We start from the raw sequence: 20,507 nt of genomic DNA on the forward strand, positions 1-20,507 counted from the left end.
ATCTGGGGAGGATCTGAGGGTGTGGGGGGGGGTGATCAGGAGCCCTCAGGGGGGCAGTTTAGGACCTAATCTAAATTTTAGCATTGACAGATAGTGACAAAGGGTGATTCATGGGTGATTAGGGGGGTGATTGGGTGCAAACAGTGGTCTGAGGGGGTGATCAGGGGGGGGGGTCTAATCAGTGTGCTTATGTGTGTACTGGAAGGGCTGCCTCCTGCCCTGGTGGTCCCTCGATCACTGGGACCACCAGGGCAGGAGGCAGCCTGTATAATACGCTTTGTATACATTACAAAGCGTATTATATGCTTTGAACGCGGCAGAACGGGAGTTAACAACCCACCGGCGCTGCTAATTCCCTGGCGGGTTGACGTCGCGGGTGGGCGGAGCCTAATGCCGATGGATGCGCGCGATCCCCGGCTATTAAGTCCCACAGGAGCTGCCGCTGATCGGCGTTAGGCGGTCCTGGGGGTGCCACTTTGCCGACGCCCATAGGTAGTGGGCGGTCTGCAAATGGTTAAAGGAATTAAAAGTATGCTCTGGGAGTGAGGCTTCAGCTTCTGCTTTGCTTGAATCATCAAGGATGGTATCATCAATACTATTCAGGAGAATAGATTGCAGTATTCTCCCCAGAATTTTTTCCAGCCGGGTGGCATGAAAAAGTAGCCGGGTGGATAATGCAGGGCCACGTAGCCTTCACATAGTAGGACGATGAGGAGGTGAGCCAATGATAGCCGGGTGTTCACCAAAATTAGCTGGGTGGAGCACCCGGCTAAAAGCGCCTGGGAAGAAACTTGGATTGCTAATATGGAAATCTGTGTTGCAGGAAAAAGCTGCTGTAGACATTATCAAGTAGCTTATAGATTTGTTAAAACATGATTACAACTTTAATCATCTATATATGAGCTTATAAGCTAATAGGCTCACTATACACCAGTGGATCTGGATGTGCGCCTGGCTTTCATGGGCATAAAGAGATGATTTTCATATTAAAGAGTTATGCATCATGGGAAACTACAGATACTAACTTAAAGCTGAGTTATTGTAAATACCTTTTGTTTAAGAAGGCATAATTATATTCAGAGGCATCACATGTCCAGACTTTTATGTAATGCTTTGCTTTGTTCCATCACACCAGTTTAAGTCATGGAGCCATGACCATATCCAGAGTCATATCCACCAGGGCTTATTTTAGTTTACTTTAAGAAAACTACAAGACCCATAATGCCTTTTTTCATGGCAGTGAATAGAGCCATTTCAATCATTTTGTGATGCCCTTTAATTTTCAATGATCATTTAACCACTTCACCACTGAGGGGTTTTACCCCCTGAGCACCAGAGCAATTTTCACCTTTCAGCGCTCCTTCCATTCATTCGTCTATAACTTTATTATTACTTATCGCAATGAAATGAACTATATCTTGTTTTTTTCGCCACCAATTAGGCTTTCTTTAGGTGGGACATTATGCCAAGAATTATTTTTTTCTAAATGTGTTTTAATGGGAAAATAGGAAAAATGTGGGGAAAAAAATAATTATTTTTCAGTTTTCGGCCATTATAGTTTTTAAATAATGCATGCTACTGTAATTAAAACCCATGAAACGTATTTGCCCTTTTGTCCCGGTTATAAAACCATTTAAATTATGTCCCTATCACAATGTTTGGCGCCAATATTTTATTTGGAAATAAAGGTGCATTTTTTTCAGTTTTGCGTCCATCCCTAATTACAAGCCCATAGTTTATAAAGTAACAGTGTTATACCCTCTTGACATAAATATTTAAAAAGTTCAGTCCCTAAGGTAACTATTTATGTATTTTTTTTAATTGTAAATTTTTTATTTTTTTTTTAATTACAAAAAAAAAAAATGGGGAGTGTGGGAGGTAATGAGTTAATTTTATGTGTAAAAGTCATTTATTTGTATGTGAAAAATGTGTAGGGTGTAGTTTACTATTTGGCCACAAGATGGCCACAGTAACTTTTTGTTTTAATGCGACCTCCAAGCTTCCTTCCGGAAGCTTGGAGGAAGTATAATGAGCATGGACACGTGAGTTTTTTCTCACAATGATCGCGCTGCCCATAGGAGAGCAGCTGATCATTGCGGGGCTTAGATCAACAAACGGGAATGGATTTTCCCGTTCATTGATCTCTGGGCGAGCGGGTGGCGGCGGTTTTACTAGCGGCGGGCGGCGTGTTTACGAGCGGGAGCGCGGGCAGCGTCGGGAACGCGGAAAGTACGTGTTTCTCCGTCCCTGGTTTTTAAAGGATGGAAAAAGGGGCGGAGAAATACGTACGCGCGGGGGTAAAGTGGTTAATAGTCATTTAATTTGTCATTTTCTCCAACTATGCAGAGTGAGGAAAACGCCATGCATTATGAAGACCATTATGAAACAGCTGTCTAATAGCTGGATTTATTGAGGTGATAATGCTCCAAAGGAATATGATATCCCCTTAATGCACTTAAAATACAACTTTTATTACTTAAATTATCTGGTAATGACACACAGTTGTTGTTTTTTTTTTATTCTTATTTAACAGAGAGACCCGATCAGTGCTCTTTGCAAGTTCAACTGATTGTTGTATTACAAAGTCAAAGACTCATCTCTGTTTAAATCTTTCCCTTCAAATAGAACTTTCGTTTTCAAATCCATCTGCTCTTGAGCAATTGCATCTAGCGTGCAAAAACTGGCCAACAGGAATGCCTGTCTTCAGGGGGTGAGGGTGCACTCCGGGGTGGATGGCATTTGTCCTGTAGGATCAGATCTCCTCACTCTGTATTTTTACTATGTCATTATGTGTGTTGTTGCCCAATATTTTAAATAACTAATAAAAGTTATATTTAAGGTCTTTTAGGTGCAATTATGTTCATTTGAACAAGTATCACTATTATATTTTCCAAGTACTCTCCTACTATTGAAGCTGAATTTATTGACCCTGTAGAACTAAGTTCTAAGTGTGCCATAAACCAGGAGTTTTGAATGCATACCTGGTTTACAATCTCTTTACAGTGATGTATTATGGGTCTTGCACTCTGGACATGTCAAGGTAGCATTTTGAAAATGTATTCTGTTTTAAGAAGAAAGGCAGTACTGAACTTAGCAGCACTCACCTCTGATGAGTACAAAAATAAACATAAAAGCAGTCTGTTTGGAACAGAGGACACTAAAGGCAAGTTCACATGTGCAGAAATGCCAAGTGATGCAAAATGGTACCACTGCTGGCTTCAATGTTGTGCAGTATGGTACAGTTCTATTCAGAATTCAGCTCTATAATTGGGCACCAGTGGTGAGACAGTATCTGTGGGGAGGTAGCTGCTGGCCCACACCACCTTATGGGTAAGTGAACCCCTAACTTTGCTCACATACTTATATCTGAGCACTATCATTTTACTTGCATGATCTGGAATGTGTGATAATGAGTTCTACTACCTTTCTTCATATTCAAATAAGTTAATTGGCTTACCTCAAAATTGACTGTAGGCTATGATGAACCTATGACTATGGTAAGGATTAGATTGTGAGCCCCTCTAAGGGACAGTAGTGACAAGACTATATACAGTACTTTAAAGAACTGCAGAATATGTCATATAAATACAAAATGAACAAAATATAAATAAATGTTAAACAATAATTTTTGGCTTTCAAGTTTATATATACACAAGTTTAATGTATGTCATGCTAATTTATATATAAAAAAATAAATGTATAATAAACATTTCTTGCCATTTTATAACTTTATTTCAATATTTGTTATTTCTTACTTAAAAAATATTTGAGTGTTGCCATTTTTGCCTCTCTGAGGTCTGAGGAGGAGAGAATTCTGATGACATTTTCTGTGTATGATGACTACTTGGTTTGACACATCCACTGAATGTAGAGGAAACTGATTTGGCTTGGTTCTGTAGTTTCTATGGGCAGGTTGTAGCAGGCAGAATGAATACCACATAGCGTGACCACTAACATCTATAACTAATAAAGCGTGTCAGTCTACCAAGGATTAGCACATTGCATCTGACAAACTACTTAGTAAAAGATGGCAGCTTAAAGAGAACCCGAGGTGTGTTTAAAGAATGTTATCTGCATACAGAGGTTGGATCAGCCTATACAGCCCAGCCTCTGTTGCTATCCCAAACCCCACTAAGGTCCCCCTGCACTCTGCAATCCCTCATAAATCACAGCCGTGCTGTGAGGCTGTGTTTACATCTGTAGTGTCAGTCTCAGCTGCTCCCCTGCCTCCTGCATAGCTCCGGTCCCTGCCCAGCCTCTGTATGCAGATAATATTCTTCAAACCCACCTCGGGTTCTCAGGGCCGGCCCGCTCATGAGGCGGGGTGAAACATTTGCCTCAGGCGGCAAATCTGGGTGGGCGGCACCCGCCTCTCCATGGGCGCTGGGGCCGCCCGCCGAGCTGGAGGGGTAGTGGGCAGAAAGGGGGTATTGGGCCTAGCGGCGGGGAGGGGGGTCGCCCCCCCCCCCTCCCTCGCCTGGGTCCCCCGATCTGCGCTCCTCCTCCAGCGTAAAGTACCAGCCAGCGTGCATATGACGAAGAGGCAACGGGCGGGGGAATCACTCACCTCTTCCGCGTTCCATCGTGTGCTCCACTGACGTCACTTCCGGCAACGCCGCCCACTGTATTGTAAGTGGACGGCCTTGCAGGAAGTGACGTCAGTGGATCGCACGATGGAACGCGGAAAAGGTGAGTGATTCCTCCGCCCGTTGCCTCTTCAACATATGCGCGCTGGCTGGTACTTTACGCTGGAGGAGGAGCGCAGATCGGGGGACCCAGGCGAGGGGGGGGGTCCGACCCCCCTCCCCGCCGCTAGGCCCAATACCCCCCTTTCTGCCAGCTACCCCTCCAGCTCGGCACCCCCCCCCCCCCACGCCTGGGGGGGGGGGGGGGCGATTTTTTTCTAATTTTGCCTCAGGCGGCAAAAAGTCTAGGGCCGGCCCTGCTTAAGTAGTATTTTTTAACATTTTTTTAAAATAGATTTCAGCAAGAAGTACAATATGATATACATTATAATTCATTTGAATATATACCTCATAGAATTGGACTCTGATGGTAGAATAACAGCAACACTGATTAGTATGCGTCATGAATAATGCTTAACTATCATTTGGTTTTATTTGTGATAGTTGTTCTTTTGTCATTTTATGTGGATTTACATGGAAGAAAGAGATTTGATATAGCTACAGAATCAACATGACACTTTCAGTGAACTAATCCTTTAAGCTCCATTCACAGTGGCACATTGGGGTCTGATGTAATGGAGGCAATTTAAAGTGTACCCGAGGTGACATGATGAGATAAACATGTGTATGTACAGTGCAAAACATATTAATAACCAGGCTGTTTTACTTGTTTTATTTTGCTGCCTGAAACAGTTAACTTTTTAGGCAGCGAAGTGACAGTTTGTGTGTTGTCGGTACCTTGTTGGGAATATAGTAATCCTCACTGATAAGCAAATTACAGCCATAAAAGTTTTCCTAGTAGAATACAGCTTCTGAGAGCAGAGGGAGATACAAAAAGGTCAATAGTTTGGGTATTTTCATTTAGGGACACTTCAAGCGGTTTTAAACTCTGACAAAATGTTCAATAAAAAGGTGTTTTCCTACTTTTTATAACCCATACAATTATCATATTTGCTTTTGTGCACAAGTATTATTCATTTAGAAATTATAAGTTCCCAAAGTTCATTTTATTTACTTTGAAAGCAGCCAGTTATGATTTCTGAGCAGTGTTTTAGTTCAGGACTTGTTAGCAGAAGTTTCTGCATAGCCAGAGAATGTTTACTTAATTGTATCAAGTGAAGAATGTACATACAAGATAAGGTTATCACCAGTTCGGATGCGGCAGCCCCTGCAGGAGAAAAAGTCATTCCTGTGATTTAACCCTTTGAATGCTGTTTTACTAAAGAAAAAATTATGTTAGTATATTATATGCTGTAATTTAGGGGCCCCAAACGTTTTGGGTCGAGGGCCGGGTCAACATACTTCAGACTGCTGGGGAGCCAGAGTATACATAAAATGGTGTAGAAGTCTTTGCGGGCGAGACAGTGAAGCATACCCATGTGACAACCTGCAGTCCAATTGGACTGTAGTGTCACCTGATGTGGAATTTGATTGGAAACAAATCAAGCAAATTAATGCTTTCTGGCTTCCATGTGGATGGGTGGTGCCAGCACTGCTATTCTATATGCAGACCACCAATATTTAAAGATGTAGCTGACCTCATCTATAAGTAAATACATTGTGTGTGGGGGGCCGGTAAAAATAGCCTCAGGGGCCGCATTCGGCCCGCAGGCCTTAGTTTGAGGTCCACTGCTGTAAATAATATTTTAGAGCAAAGAAGAAATGCTGGGTTTCATTCCACTTTAATTGGTTGCTCCTGTGCAAAGACAAGAAAACATTCAATCTACTTTATAAATGTATAAATATAATATAATATTAAACCATGGGATACAGTATATATAAAGGGTCATTTTTCAGAGTAGGAGGATCAATAGAATTCTTTATCTCATCAGTTTATTTTCACCTTGGGTTCACTTTCACACACAATAATGCACTGCAATCGTCTATGCAACGTTTAGAGTGCATCCCGTGCATTGCAATCTAAAAGACTCTTTAATCTTGTATCCCAATGCATGCAGTGCAGTGAAAATGTTAGCAGTGGCAGCAAAGCATACTTTTCTTTGACTGTATGTGAAGCAATGTGCACATAACGTGTAATGCACAATTCTCCTCTGTTGCATTGCATTCCTGTTTTAACAAAGTACGCATTACAGCACCCCACTGTGATATCAACCTAAAAGTTAACTTTATGGATATAAAGGTAAAAGGTGGTACAGCACATGCATCTAATAAAGACTCCTGTTAAAAAGGGCGCCAGATAAAAACGATGTTCAAGTTATCATTTAGTAAAATGAGTATGCCTTAAATTATTGTTTATAGTAGTGATATTCTACTATTCCCCACTGTAACCTCTTTTTACGTCTAGTAAAATGGGCACCAGTAAAAGTGATAAAATATTATTTAATTTACTGATATTGTATTACTTCATTCATATAGTAAAACACCAGTAAATAGTGAAGATATTTTACTATTACCTAACCCCTCCCTACTCTCACACAGACCCCCCCCCCCCCCCCCCAGTGGTGCCTAACCTCAACCCTCCCCAAATGATGCCTAACCTTAACCCTCTGTGGTTCCTAACCTTAACCCCCCCCCCCCCAGTGGTGCTTAGCCTTAACCCCCCCCTCCTCGGTGGGCAAAATGTAAGCCTCAGGTCCTAACCTTAACCCACCTCCCCCGGTGCTGCCTTACCCTAACCCCCACAGCCCCTGGAGGGTGCCTAACCTTAATCCCCTTTTTTGTTTGTGTAATATAAATTAGTATATGATTGGTTACGGTTTTGTGTAACACAGAATCAAAAATGATAGTTAAGGAGTCAAAACGTAAAAATAAACATTAGGGGCCATATGCAATTCACTTTTTCACCTGACTTTTCTCCCAGGAGATAATTTTTCAACTTCGATTTAAAATAACTTTTCAGCACTTTTCAACTAAAAAAGTACCAAAAGTAGTTGAAAAATAACTATCAAAATTATTTTGATTATTTTCTTGCTTCCTGGAGGCTTAAAAGGCATTTTATTGACAACTTTAAAAATATCACCTAGGAGAAAAGTCAGGTGAAAAAGTTAATTGCATATGGCCCTAGGTGTGTGTGTGTGTTTATGTAACTTTTTTTTTTAAAACAATGACTAGTAACATAAGTGAGAATCACGGAAGCTGCTCCTTGTGGTGCAAAAAGTTGAAATGAGAGAGCATAGAGAACAGTTTTAGAAACAATTATACAGTTTTGGAAACAATTGTTTGTTAAATAATGGGTTATTGTAATTGATAAAGTTGGTATGGAAATGAAAGGTAAATAAAAGAAATTATATAGTTGTTTTATATTTACGCGGCAACCTTTTTATACACTTAGCGGAAGTAGAGAAAAGGTTTGTAATGTTGTTAATGGAGCACCTTTTTTAACCATTTAAGCCGCCTGGACGTGATTGTCACGTCCAGATGGCTGCTGCTGTGCTGATGCGCGTTCCCGTGCGTGCTCCCGAGCTCCCAATCGTGCCCATGCATAGTTCCCATTCATTGATCTAAGTCCCCAATAGAAAGACCAACAGCTTCTCTTCAGAAGCCGCAGTCTTACCAAAGGGTCTAAACTTTTTTAATATGCATGCAAAGAGGGTATATTACGAACGTTTTTAAATTATAAGCTTGTAAATAGTGATGGACGCAAAACTGAAAAAAATGCACCTTTATTTCCAAATAAAATATTGGCGCCATACATTGTGATAGGGACATAATTTAAATGGTGTAATAACCGGGACAAATGGGCAAATAAAATACATAGGTTTTAATTATGGTAGCATGCATTATTTTAAAGCTATAATGGCTGTGGCCGAAAACTAAGAATAATGAATTTTTTCATTTTTTTAGCAAAATGTACCACCCAAAGAAAGCCTTATTGGTGGTGTAAAAAACAACATATAGATCAATTCATTTTAATAATTAGTGATAAAGTTATTGGCGAATGAATGGGAAGTGAAATTGTCTCTGATGCATAAGGTGAAAAATACCCGCGGGCTGAAATGGTTTATAGGTGCCATTATAACTTACTACCGGTGCGGCTAATATGAACTAATTTATTAGGACATTAGCTGGTATGAGGTCTGGAGGAAAAGTGAGGAGCTGGACTACCTTATACCACTCTAGCCCCTAAGAAAATTTTGGTAGCTTTGCTATGACAGTAACATAAAAAAAACATAAAATACAAGGTTGATATATCTTTAGATATTATAATAATAGTTTTGATTGAATTACAGTTGGTTTAAAAAAAAAATTCTTTACAAAATACAGAAAGCAGCATCACCTGCCATTTGATGGTTATCACTGCAGTCATCTCCTTCTATTAGTCAATAATGAGGACTAGCAAATGGTAAAAGTGAACCTGAACAGCATAACCATTAAAGGGGTTCTTTGGTGGTTTAAAAAACACAAAAAACGACACTTACCTGGGGTTTCTATCAGCCCCCTGCAGCTGTCATGTCCTACGACGTCCTCCTATGATCCTCTGTTTTCCGCCACCGCTCCCGGTCTAACATTCGTCCAACTAGACTAATAGAGCTCGCTCCTGTGTGTCATTGGGAGCTTACTGCACAGGCGCAGTATGAAGCTTTCTTGTACTGTGCAGTAAGCTCCCGATGATGCGCGTGAGGCACATCAATATCAATATAGCAAATCGATATTTAGTAGATCCTCATTTTGCAGAAATGACAGCCTCTAAACTCTTCCTGCAGGTTCCAATGAGAGTCTGGATTCTGGCTGAAGGTATTTTGGACCATTGCTCTTTTCAAAACATCTCTAGCTCATTCAGGTTTGATGGCTTCCGAGAATGGACAGTTCTATTTAACTCACACCACAGATTTTCAATTATATTCCGGTCTGAGGACTGAGATGGCCATTCCAGAACGTTGTACTTGTTCCTCTGCATGAATGCCTTAGTGGATTTTGAGCAGTGTTTAGGGTCGTTGTCTTGTTGAAAGATCCAGCGCCGGTGCAGCTTCAGCTTTGTCACTGATTTCTGGACATTGGTCTCCAAAAATGCTGATACTGAGTGGAATCCATGCATCCCTCAACTTTGACAAGATTCCCAGTCCGTGCACTGGCCACACAGAACCACCACCATATTTTACTGTAAGTAGGTGGTGTTTTCTTGAAATGCTGTTTTCTTTTTCCTCCATACATAACGCCCCTTGTTATGCTCAATTTTGGTTTCATCAGTCCACAGCAACTTATTCCAAAATGAAGCTGGCTTGTCCAAATGTGCTTTAGCATACCTCAAGTGGCTCTGTTTGTGCTGTGGGTAGAGAAAAGTCTTCCACTGTATCACTCTCGCATACAGCATCTCCTTGTGTAAAGTGCGCCGAATGGTTGAATGATGCACAGTGACTCCATCTGCAGCACGATGATGCTGTTGGTCTTTGGTGCTGGTCTGTGGGTTCACTTTGACTCACCATTCGTCGCTTCTGTCTATTCGAGATTTTTCTTGGTCTGCCACTTCGAGCCTTAACTTGAACTGAGCCTGTGGTCTTCCATTTCCTCAATATGTTCCTAACTGTGGAAACAGACAGCTGAAATCTCTGAGACCGCTTTCTGTATCCTTCCCCTAAACCAGGATGGTGAACAATCTTTATCTTCAGGTCATTTGAGAGTCGTTTTGAGACCCCTACATTGCTACTCTTCAGAGAAAATTAAAAGAGGGAAACTTACAATTGACCCCCTAAATACTTTCTCATAATTGGATACAATTGACCCCCTAAATACTTTCTCATAATTGGATTCACCTGTGTATGTAGGTCAGGGGTCACTGAGCTTACCAAGCCAATTTGTGTTCCAATAATTAGTACTAAAGGTTTTAGAATCAATAAAATGACAACAGTGCGCAAATTTATGCACCTGCCTAATTTTGTTTAAATAATTATTGCGTACTTTCTGTAAACCCAATAAACTTCATTTCACTTCTCAAATATCACTGTGTGTGTCTTCTATATGATATATTTAACTGACATTTTTTATCGTAACAACCAACGATTTATACAGGAAAATCATGACGATTAACAAAGTTGCCCAAACTTTTGCATCCCACTGTATATGCAGCTTCAAAATGGACCAATCAATTTAAAGGGAACTTAAACTAAAAAAAAAAAGTTTCACTTAACTGGGACTTCTACCAGCCCCCTGCAGCCATCCTGTGCTCTCATAGTCATTCATGGCTCCTCCGGTCCCCTGCCACCAGCTAGTTTTTGCCGACTCTGAGTCGGCGGGCCGCCTCTGAGTCGGCCGGGCCGCCACATGTACCTTTGCACATATTCCTGTTGGTGCAGGACTCTATCGCGGATGGGAACACGTATTTCCGGAGAAGCCGTGAGTTTTTTGGGTTTTGAGTTTAGGTTCCCTTTAAACCTGGATTCATATTGATTGGTCCATTATTCATACTGCATACATTTGCATACAAATTTGCATCAACTCTGAAATATTTGCATCTCATTGATCATCCCCACAATCCATCCCTTTTTAAAGCTGTAGGATCAGCCATACTATTCCAGGGGGAAAAAAACACGTATATAAGTAGATAAATACTTGATCTACTTACATAACACATGTATTGTACTGTCCACGTTTTGATTTCAGTGAATGTTATATAGTAAATGACGAGAATTCTGTTCCTGGTGAGGGCCATGTCTTTTGCCCACAGTAAAGGCTAACTCGTGATGTCATTTCTGCCCTTTACTTTTTTTCTTGTCTCCTCCAATCACTGAGTCACCTCAGCCTTGCTTGTAAACACAAGTGAGTAGGGGGATCAGGTTTCAGATAAGCAGCAGACAGGGAAATAAAGGGAAGAGGAGGAATTTATTATAGATAAAAAGAACCCCCAGCATGCAATTCTTTGGCACCGACTACTAAAGAGCCAGTGCTCCTAAGGTATATGATAACTCCAAATCATAACAGCAGAAAACGTTTTGAAAGTTTTGAATGCAGGATTAGCATCTTTATCACTTAATACACTCAGACCAGTTGCTGTTGAAATTTGATTTTTATGGTGATGATACCGCTTTAAGGCATGCAGCTCTGAGAAGTATGTGTGTTTTAGGGGGTGGTGGGTCCAGTGATACATGAGGAGGAGAACATTGCAGGCAGACCATTATGCTATACCATTCATAGGTGATGCAAGGAGTAATAGGGAGGTGGGGTCACCTGTGGGCATGCGCACACACACAGATTTTGCAGAGTTGATAGTTTAGCATAAACACCTTTGCAAGAGCCTAATTACTCCCGCCTACTGAATGAGAACCACGGCACAGGCCCAACCTACCATAATGATGTTGCAGTATGTATCTTCAGCGTGTCATCCATCAATACTCTCAGAATCAATGAAGTTGGGGTAATATGCAAAGCGCTCAACAATGTCTCATATCTACTTTAAATTCAGTTTACATATATGCATGCAATCCCTAGAATGTCCTCAGAGGATCAATATATAAAAAACAATAAAAGCCAAAACAGATAAAGTATAAAAGAACATAAAATACAGTCTCTGACAAAAAGTTCTTCAGACTTCTTGACACTATGTTAAATTTTCCACCGGCATCATTCAGCTTAATAGTATTAGATTACGCTCACCAGATAAGATGGCTGATCAAATGAAAATCAGCAGAAAACGCTTCTGGCCCAGCCAGTAGATTCAGGTTTCCACAATCCAGATATTCCAGGTTTATCACTCCCCACATGTAAACGAAATGGAATGGCAATAGTGTGATACTGCTATAGCAGGGTATGATCACCAGCTTAAGTGCTCCCCGTTAACACAGCAAAGCACCCAGTGTGCCACCACCTTATAATAAATCAAGCCTCTCACCAGATTGTCTTGCTAACCAGAAGCAGGTCAGCAAACAGCGCTTTTTGGTGAGTATGGCATTCACTTGCTTCATATCACACTTTGCCTATGACAGGCTTGACATAGTGTAAATCCATTTTTATTCAAAACTGTTAAAAGTAGTGCACTTACAATTTAAAAACTTCTCAGCCCCTGATGAGTCATTGGACGAAACTAGTAGGGCGGTGCCAGGCAGAGTGAGGAGACGCCAGGACGAGCTCAGGAGGATTTTATATGCGCATGAGAAGTTTTTAAATTGTAATTGCACTACTTTTAACAGTTTCGATTAAAAACGGATTTACACTATGTCAAGCCTGTTTTGAGTCATAGGCAAAGTGTGATATGAAGCAAGTGAATGCCATACTCACCAAAAAGCGCTGTTTGCTGACCTGCTTCTGGTTAGCAAGACAATCTGGTGAGAGGCTTGATTTATTATAAGGTGGTGGCACACTGGGTGCTTTGCTGTGTTAACGGGGAGCACTTAAGCTGGTGATCATACTGTGAAGAATAGCGGAGCCGCCGCCGCGCAGGGCAGCATGGCGGCGGCCTCCGCTTCTCAGCCGGTGGTTTCCGAATCCCATACGGAGCGGACTTCTGTGTGCGGGCGTGCGCTGACCGGGGACCTGGCCTCTCTGAGATTCAGAGGCAGAGGGTCATGCGCACGCGCGCGAGGCGGCAGGATATTGATTATTTGAGAAGACGGGTCAGCTGATCCGGCGATCAGCTGACCCTAGCCAGCCAATCACATGCTGACTTCAGGTCCAGCCCTCTGGGCGGGCTGGTGGAACTGGGCTTCTGCATTTAAGCCCACAGATGTCATTTGCTCACTGTCTGCTGTCGTGAATACTTAGGTGTAAACGCTCAGACCTTAGCTCAGTTCCCGGGTGTTGATATCAAGGACATCACACCTCAGTTTAGCATTGTATTGCATATTAATCTGTGTCTTGACTTTGGCTATCCCTGACTACTCTCTCCTCTTCTCGATTTTGTACCTTTGCCTATCTGATTCTTAGTTGCCGAATCTGCCTGTTAAACGGACTCTGAATCAGCCTTCTGTTCTTGTACTGCTACTCTCTCTCTGTTGCCAAACCTCTTCCTGTCTGACCTTTCTCTTTTCCCCAGTGGAACATCTCCCACTGGCGGGATATCTCTGAGGCTTGCCTCTCCGAGACGCTTGCCCTAGCAGACGATTACTGCCAGGGGCTGAGATGCCAATCTGCACCTGGGCCGAGGATCTCACACACGGGGTTCCCATTCAGAGGTAACCACACCTCTGAGGAATCACTGTGTGGTGGATATTTCCACAGTCTTGTATATTGTACATTGTTGATTGTTATTCTTTTGCTACCTCAACACCCATCCTCGCTCCAACCTTATTTCCATCCATCCCACCCACAAACACATACTCCCCCTACCCTGCGGTCTCTGGAATGCCAGATCCGTCCGCAACAAACTTACAGCAGTCCACGACCTCTTCCTCTCCAAATCCCTCACCATCCTCGCACTCACTGAGACATGGCTCACCCCCTCTGACTCTGCCGCAGAGGCTGCCCTCTCCTATGGGGGGCTTCACCTCAGTCACACCCCCAGACCAGACAACAGGACCGGGGGAGGGGTGGGTCTGCTCCTCTCCCCATCCTGCACCTTCCGTGTCCTCACACCACCTACCTCTCTACAATTCACATCCTTTAAGGCCCACACCATTCACCTCTACCACCCCCTCCCTGCCATTGTTGCGGTCTTATACCGCCCTCCGGGCTCCACCCCACAATTTCTCGATGACCTTGCCTCCTGGCTCCCTCACATCCTCTCCTCTGACCTCCCCACCGTCATCCTTGGGGATTTCAATATTCCCATCGATGAAGCCCAGAGCTCTGCTGTGACCCGGCTACTCACCATTGCCAACTCACTTGGACTTGTACAACACGCCAACACCCCCACTTACACTGCAGGTCACACTCTCGACCTTATATTCACTAAATCCACCACCATTGCAGACCTTGACATCGCACCCTTTCCACCCTCAGACCATCACCTTCTCACCTTCAACCTCCTCACGGAAGGCACCTCCAAATTAGCCACCCACCCACCTGGTCGATGGCAGCGAGACCTACGCAAGCTCAACCCTAGTGTCCTTGCTGACCCCCTCCATGCCCTCTCCTCCACTCTCCCCACCCTAACCTGTCCTAATCTTGCTGCAGCTCAGTATCGCCAAACTCTCTCATCAGCCCTAGAGAAAGCTGCTCCACCAATATTTCGCCACAACCGACCCCCTAACCCCCAGCCCTGGCGCACTACCCATACTCGCATCCTCCAGAGGAAAACACGCGCCACTGAACGGAAATGGAGAAAAACTAGACTTAACCAGGATTTCCTACAGTACAAGACCAACCTGCTGCAGTTCCACACTGCCCTTGCTCATGCGAAGCAGGAATACTTTACCAAGCTCATCGGAGCACAAGCTTCCAACCCCCGGCGTCTTTTTGCCACCTTCAACTCCCTGCTTAAACCCACCCCCCCACCCTCCGTTTCCTCCCTCACTGCCACAGATTTAGCCACCCACTTCACCAACAAAATTGTCTCCATCCGCCAGGAAATATCCAATCTCCAATCTTCACCACCCACCCCCTCCCAACTAGGTCCTCCTCCACCCTATCCTCCCCTCACATCCTTCACTCCTACTACCACCGAGGAAGTCAACCACCTACTGCAGACTTCCCATACTACTACTTCCCCCCTTGACCCCTTCCCTTCTGATTTACTCCAGCCTCACTTCACGGAATTGGCCCCAGTCCTCACTACCCTGTTCAATCTCTCCCTATCCACAGGCACCTTCCCCACAGACTTCAAGCAGGCCACTGCTCAAGAAACCCTCACTCAACCCCTCGCTACCCTCCAACTACCGTCCTATCTCCCTCCTCCCCTTTGCCTCAAAACTCCTTGAGCGTCTGGTTCACAAACGCCTGACCCAGTACCTCAATGCCAACTCACTGCTAGACCCACTCCAATCTGGATTTCGGCCTGCCCACTCAACCGAAACTGCTCTCACCAAAGTGGTCAACGACCTTGCCTTAGCTAAAGCTGAAGGTAAATACTCCATTCTCCTCCTCCTTGACCTGTCAGCAGCTTTTGACACAGTAGATCATCCTCCAGTCCCTCCAGTCCTTGGGCATTCACGATCTCGCCCTGTCCTGGCTTTCATCCTACCTCTCCAACCGCTCCTTCACGACCACCTTCAATGAGTCCTCATCCACCCCCAACCACCTCTCGGTGGGAGTCCCCCAAGGTTCGGTCCTTGGCCCCCTACTGTTCACCCTATACACATCCTCCATTGGCAAGGTTATCTCCTCCATGGGTTTTAACTATCATCTGTATGCAGATGACTATTTTTTACGTTCATTTATTCTTTATCTGTTTTGGTGTAACGATCGGTGAAGCACAGAGAGGATCTGATTACCGGTGATCTGCAGTATCACTGGGAATACAGATGTATACCAGATTATAAGTGATCTGCAGTATCACCGATAATCCGATATACCAGCTAACCTCTGTTCACCTGAGTAGAGTGTAGTGTTTTGGTGTAACAGTAACACTTTGAGGACAAAGCCTCAGCGCAGTCAGGAGTACTGCACGTATTCCTTCCGCAGACCTGGACTCTCCAAGACGGGAGGAGTCAGGCTGACAGTAGGAAGGATTGTCTGAAAGTAACCCTCTGGAGGAAGAGTCACTAACAGAACGGGGAACCGCCTCTAACAGTAAGGTCGGTTCTCGAGGTCGGACAAGCCAGGTTGTACACACACGGACAGATAAAGTACAAGATCAGAAGGCAAAGGCGGAGTCTAAGTACAGGCAGGGGTCGGCAACAGGGTATCAGATATATCGAGGCACAAGATCAGGAGGCAGAAGCAGGGTCTTAGGACGAGCCGGGGTTCGGCAACAGAGTATCAGAAATATCGAGGTACAAGATCAGAGTTCAGGAGGATAGTCAGGCAGGCAAAAGGTCAAAACAGATAATCACAATCAAACTAGTACTTTAAGCTATCAACAGAATCTAGCTAAGTGTAGGATTACAGCCCCAGCTGGTCCCGGCACACTTGCAGATCTGACTACGGATCTGGGTGCTCCCACGTATGTGATCGCAATGCCAGACACCAGAGAAATGACCTGCCAGCAGTATATATACACACACATCTTCCCAGCACCTCCCCAAGTGCTGGACCAATGCGGAGTAGAGCCAGAGTCAGCTGACCTGCCTGGTCAGCTGACTCACTTCTGGCTGCTATAAATGACCTGCCTCTCCGCGCGCACGCGCGCCCTTCTAAACCTGAAGGGACTACGAGTCCCAGCCACAGCAGCCCCGCTGTGCGGTGTCTCCGCAGCGGGGACATGCACGCTAACCGCCGCGTCCGACGCGGCGGTTATTCCGCGCTTCGCCATGCCCTGCATGGGGACAGCCGCCTCAGACTGAGTGGAGGTGGCTGCCTCCCCGTGCTTAGCCACATCGTGCGCGGAAAGAGCCACCTGCCGCTGACTCCTGGCGGCGGCTCTTCCGCAATTACTGACAGTTGGCTTTTATTGTTTTTTATATATTGATCCTATGAGGACATTCTAGGGATTGCATGCATATATGTAAACTGAGTTTAAAGTAGATATGAGACATTGTTGAGCGCTCTGCATATTACCCCAACTTCATTGATTATTCAAAGTGATACACACACCTTTTATGCAGGAGTGATCCAATAGAGCTAAAGTGTAGTAAGGTGATTAGTAATTTGATATTAGAATGAGGAGCACATTTGTGGGCAACCTTTCCATTTAAAATACTCTCAGAATCTCTACAGAGCCAGATCAAATCCATAGCTTGCATTGAAGAAAAAAACAGCCTGTAAGTTGGATCGAGTAACTGCAAGGCTCGGTTTACACTGGGTGCACTGCTGGACTGCTGCCCAGAGCAGATGGCAGCATACCTTGGGCATTTTTCCTATAGGCCCATTCACAGATGTCTGTGTTATTAAAGGAATACTATCGATTCACATATTTTTTTCAATTGACACAGGAATTGTTTGGGAAGTGCTGCTAAGTACTGGTGTATACATTTTAGTAGCAACTTCTTTGTTTACTGTTAGCAAAATACATTCAAAGTTTACTGACGCCAAAACTGATGGCTGACTGAGCCATGAGGAGAGGGGAAATTCCCCTCACACTTGATCAGTTAACTCTATGTGTAGCTCTGTGTGTGACAGAGAGAGACAGGACACAGGAGCTGCAGCTGTTGGGAGCTTTGTTTCTGACTGAAGTGTCTGAAGAGAGCACAGGAAATTAACTAATTGACACAGCTTTTTCATATTGTTTTTGCTTTCAGAGTTTGATATGTTTGATATTTGCTTTCTGTAGTCTGATATGCAACTCTGGCTGTGCATTGAAGCAGACACCACTTCTGCAATTGATTTGTCCCAATATAGCTAAATCCTACCCTCAATAAATTACAGCTTTTGCCTCTGATATTTAACATGAAAAGTAGGAAAATGTTTACACAGCTACTTAGACATTATTTGTACATTGTCATTTTAGAGCACTTGGGGATCGATAGTATTCCTTTAAGTCTGGTTTTATTCAATGAATTACTGCCACAGACAGATCCAACAAACACAATTTTCTTTTTTTCAGAGAACATATGTATTGCCATTCAGTTGCTAAAATGCCATGCCTCCACTTCTGAGTGCAGCAAACACTGCAATGTACCCTGGGGTGGAATAGAATATCTGTACTATAGGGATATGGTATCACTCCAGCAAGTGTGAATAAACGAAGTTCAAAAGCTATAAGTGGGCTGTAAACCAGACAGATTCTGGTTTTGTGCTTGTTTTACAGGAACATCAAATAATTATTAGCCTGACTCTGCTCACTGTACTGAATTGATGTAGAATGCTACAATTTGTTTAATCTATGGTTAAGGACCAATGTGTGTCCGAAACATGTCAGCAGATGGTGTTTTGGTTTTATACCTGGTCCAATAAAGAATTTTGATACTTAATGGGACATTCTGCGGAGCCTACTTTCACATTTTGAGAATGCAGTAGTGTGCTTAGCAGACATTTCATACAAGATGTGTCCTTGAGGTATGATAATCTGGGTATTTATTCTGCTGTCTTATTTGAGTTTTGTCCTAGAGAAAGTTTGGTTTAGACTGCCCCCCCTTCACCACACTGTTTATATAACAATAACATGGGGTGCAGCTATAGTATAAGAGGAGGTATACAAGCAGATTGAGGGGTACAAACTTTTTATTTTTTTCAGTTCTGTTAAAATAATATATGCAGGTGATCATTAGTTACCACCATAGCATTAAATACTTCATCAACCTTACTTTAGGGCTGGTGCACACCTAGTGCACTTCTGAGCGCTTTTTAAAATGCAAGTGCTTTGAAAAGCGCTTGGCTAATGTTTTTGTATGGGTTGGATCACACCAGAGTGATGTGATTTTTAGAGAAAAGCATTTTGAGGCGATTCAGCCTCAATGTTAGGTATAGGAAAATCTCTCTAAAAACTGCTGAACAGAGCAATTATTTTTCCAAGCATTCTTTTGATACAGTTGTTAACTTTTAGGTTAAACTGTAAAAAAAAATGCTAAACCAAAATGTTCAAAAAATCGCTAGTCACATGGCTGAAATTGCTTTGAAAAAAATGCTCCAAAAAATGCCTAGTGTTTGTGATTACGCTAGTGCTTTTAGGTGTGCACTGGCCCTTACGCTGGTTTGCCTTTGACGTTTCTAATCACCTTCTTCAATTTTTATTATGTCATTGTTTGCTCTACTCTGACCTATCTGCGTACTATGCAATATTTTGTGTTACGTTTATGCATTTCTTCCAGAGGTCTCTGTGTTTTCTTTACCTCATGTAATGAATAGCGGAGATGCCGCCGCATGGGAGAGCAGCATGGCGGCCATCTCCGCGTCCCAGCCGGGGGTGATGCTGCCTTGCCTGATCCTTCTAGTGCACACAGATAGAGAACTACGTGCGCGCCAGGCGACAGGACCTTTATGCTGCTAGAAGGGGAGTCAACTGATCATGCCGATCAGCTGACTCCAGCTATGCTCCGGATTGGCTGAGTGACTGGGGCGGCGCTGTGGAGCGCTTTTAGTATATGTAGGTCTCACTTGTCACTTGCAAGTTGTCTGCTGTTGCGAACATTTACGTGTGAGCGCTCAGACCTGAGTCAGATCCCACAGTGTGTTAGAACCAGCCGGAGCTGGGAATTCACACCGAGTCAGATTCCATTGATAGCTTTAAAGTACTATTGCTTGCTACTGTTTATGTGTTAGACTAGTTCCCAGGTGTTGAGACCAAGGACCTCACACCTAAGACTAGGAGATTGCTATATTGTTACTATCATCTGTTAGACTTGTTCCCAGGTGTTGAGACCAAGGACCTCACACCTAAGACTAGCAAATTGCTATATTGTTACTATCATCTGTTAGACTAGTTCCCAGGTGTTGAGACCAAGGACCTCTTACATTACATCTTTTGATGTAATGGCTAGCGGACTTCTTACCCTAGGTGAGCTCTCTTGTACATGGACCCAGGTACAGTCACATACTCTTCATCCTCTATTTCAATGACTGTGTAAAGTACCAAAATGCACCTTTATACGATGTAGAGAATAATAATTCTCCTATATCTATATAAAAAAAAAACACTAAGGCTAGATTCACAGTAATTTGTTGTGTTGCAGCATAAAGGCCGCATTCTGACGTGGCTTACCATATACCGTATAACCACTTACCATATAACAGCATGCAGCATCCCAAAGCACTGCGTTACTGCAAAATGCATGTGTAAACTGTGATGGTGAAGCATAATGTTCCTTGACTGCAGGGGCGGCGCCAGGGGGGTGCAAGGGGGTGCTCGAGCACCCCCTAGAATTGTCCAAGCACCCCCAAAGCACCCCCTGGAAGACGCCAAGTCAGTTCACACAGCGGCAGCACGGAGCAGCAGGCAGGGCTACGGTAAGATGGCCGCCC

The 20,507-nt window shown here is 43.6% G+C and overlaps 1 protein-coding gene across 1 annotated transcript in view; it reads left to right on the forward strand.

Annotated features, from left to right (window-relative positions):
• The window catches only part of FNDC1 (fibronectin type III domain containing 1), a 274,542-nt gene that overhangs the window by 81,843 nt on the left and 172,192 nt on the right, over positions 1–20,507 (forward strand). The window lies entirely within an intron of this gene.

The sequence above is a fragment of the Hyperolius riggenbachi genome, chromosome 4, assembly GCF_040937935.1.
Source record: "Hyperolius riggenbachi isolate aHypRig1 chromosome 4, aHypRig1.pri, whole genome shotgun sequence".
Taxonomy (NCBI): Eukaryota; Metazoa; Chordata; class Amphibia; order Anura; family Hyperoliidae; genus Hyperolius; species Hyperolius riggenbachi.